We start from the raw sequence: 2,902 nt of genomic DNA, 5'->3' as shown, positions 1-2,902 counted from the left end.
CATTGGCAAGGACAAATAGAAGGGAAAGATTGATGTCCAAGTTATCATAATTTAGGAAATTTTGTCTTCTTTTCCAATTTTTTGTAATCAATCTTCTTCGACCAGGACTCATAGCCAAGCCTCAGGTATAAATACTAAACACTGATAATTGTAATAGACATCTCCAATGATCAACACAAACCAGTACCTTTACTTTTTGGCTTATTCCACCCCTTAGGAGTTGGGGTAGAGTAGATTTCAACGAGTTCTTCAGCAAGCAGGGCTACCCTCGGTTAGGTCCGATCTCTGGTTTGTTTGTGAGTATCTATCATGACTCATATTATGTTTGTAAGGCTACCCTCGGTTAAGTCTGATCTCTTACAAGCTTGGTATAAGTTAGTTATTTTTAGTTAATTGTAAGGCTGCCCTCGGTTAAGTCTGATCTCTTGCAATTGCTAATAGTTATCTTTGGTTCTTATCAAAATTCGCATGACTGCCCTCGGTTAAGTTTGATCTCATATGAATTTTGATATGAATCTCGTGCCCAGATAAGATTGAATTAAATCATCTTTGTACCCTTTTGAATCATCATCATGTCACTTTACATTGTTTACATCTTTCTCTAACGATGGTGTTCATTAGCTTAATTGTTCTAATCTGATCTTGATCAAAGATAGTGTGTGGTCAAAGGCATGTTTAACCCTAGGTAAGGTTTGCTAGTTGATGAGATCCGATCTAGAAGTGCTTTTATGGTTGCATTGGTTATGTCTAACCCCCACTGCTAGCATCATATATCGGAAATCATCAGGTAGTAAGCCTTGCTTATGGCCAAGCATAGTCTTCGGTTGCATGCTATGTCTGGCATTGACTTTTTAGCCAATCGCCTGTGCTTTCACAATCATAACGTGTTCCCGCGATCTCGTTAAGCGTTTATAGATCTATATGCTTTGAAGGTTTAATTTGTTATCTTTATTATGGCTGCATCGGTTAGGTCTGACCCCCACTGTGAAAGATAATAGATTGGATCTGATAGGCGTATAGGTTTATACGCGTCTAACAGTTGAATGGTTGCGTGTTATGACCCTTTTTCACTGGAATCGACTATTTATCTGATAGCCTATCTTTTTTAGAATACATATTGGCTCCTTACATGCTTTTTACTTGTTTTTGTCCTAGTGAAAAGCTAGTATGTTTCTCAATCAAAATTATATGCTTTCACGCTTATCTTTTTACATCTATTACATGTTTTCATGATGATCGACAGGTTAGATCTATGTAATTGAGTAACTGATGATTGCCGATATGCTTGTTTTACTTATCATACATCATGAACATGGTAGATATTGACTCTCTAGTCGATAGCCTTGTCTCACTAGCCACTTGGCCGCACATTTAGAACTATCTGGACAAATTACCGGCACATTCCACCTTAAATTACTGATCAATCTTGCTCCCTTGTCAATTGTAGGTCAAATTGACTGATATGCTCCCAAGGTCATGACCATCCAGTCCTGTGGTGCCCTTCCAAAGCCTAGAAAGGGCTCAGGATCTGCTCTGCACGATCTCTCCCCAACGTTGATCATTGTGTCCCCGACGTCGATTTTCGGCGTTGACAAGTGGCATTGCTAATTATTAGTGATGTTGCTAAGTCATACCAATAGTCATTTATGCCGCCATTGCTAAGGATGGATTCTATCTCCATACTTAGTAGTGATGTTAAAAAATGCAACAAGCATTTCTGGCACTAGTTGCTGGGGAAGGCATATTGATTAAAGAATCTAGTAGGACATGTTTATGATAATATGCAAGTACGGTAGCCATTATTTATGCAGGCTAACTTTGCTTGTTTTCTCCAGTTGTGGATGAAAATAGGATAGTGTATGACCTATTTTGATATGTCGAACAACTACACCGTAGATCCAAGGCACTCCTAACGAAGAATTGGTCTCATGTCGCTTCTTCTTCTATCACTCCACCGATAGACAAACTAGTCACCCCTGCACCATCCGCTACTCCAATCCTAGCCAAGACACTCCATGACAACTCCATCCCCACTATTGCTAACATGCCTATTGGGCCGGCTATCAACACTAGGAACAAGAATTTCAAGCTCTACACTGGTCTCATCACGATGGTGCAGGCAAACTAGTTCTCTGGTTTGTCAAGTGAGGATGTGAATGTGCATCTCCAATAGTTCCTCAAGCTGTGCGACACCATCGTCATCAAGGACATACACCCACAAGCATCAGGTTCTGCTTGTTTCCCTTCTCCCTCTTAGGGGGCGAAATAGTGGTTCTACAAGGAACGAGAAGCTATTGACACGTGCGACAAATGTTCCACAACGTTCCTCGCCAAGTTCTTCCCCATGGGCAAAACCAATGCCCTAAGGGGATGAATTTCGAACTTCCAGCAAAACACCATAGAATCCATTCCTGAGTCATGGGAGTGGCTGTAGGACTATATCCAAGCATGCCCACACCATAGGATTGAAAACTGGTTAGTGCTCCAATATTTTTATGATGGATTAACACTTATGTCTAGGGGGCACATCAACGCGGCTGTTGGAGGCACCTTTCTTTCACTAATCATTGATGGAGTCATGACTCTTATCAATAAAATGGTGTCTAATCAAAGCTAGGGGAGGATAGAAAAATACAAAAAGGCATACATACCATGAAGGAGACGTATATGCTTGCTGCAAAAATAGATCTTTTGGTGAAAAGACTAGAGGAATGGGCCTAGGACAAGGAAGCTGTAACACCCTAGTTAAGCATTGCATTTGGCACTTGCATTTCATAAGAACAAGCATCATCTAAGCATTCATGAACATGAGCATATGAAGTTTCATTTCATATACCTTATCTTTATCACGTGATGTTGATCATATACATGCATATGCTTGTGATCAAGTGTGACCTGATGC

General features: G+C 40.4%; 1 non-coding gene across 1 annotated transcript; it reads right to left on the bottom strand.

The window, feature by feature from the left end:
- Window positions 1-2,359: 2,359 nt before the first annotated feature.
- On the bottom strand, window positions 2,360-2,466 carry LOC136468160 (small nucleolar RNA R71). The gene has a single exon (XR_010761698.1). It is a non-coding gene; the product is annotated as a small nucleolar RNA R71 (small nucleolar RNA).
- Between the last annotated feature and the right edge of the window lie 436 nt (window positions 2,467-2,902).

Source organism: Miscanthus floridulus, chromosome 7, assembly GCF_019320115.1.
Source record: "Miscanthus floridulus cultivar M001 chromosome 7, ASM1932011v1, whole genome shotgun sequence".
NCBI lineage: Eukaryota > Viridiplantae > Streptophyta > Magnoliopsida > Poales > Poaceae > Miscanthus > Miscanthus floridulus.
This window is presented reverse-complemented; position numbering and strand designations above follow the sequence as displayed.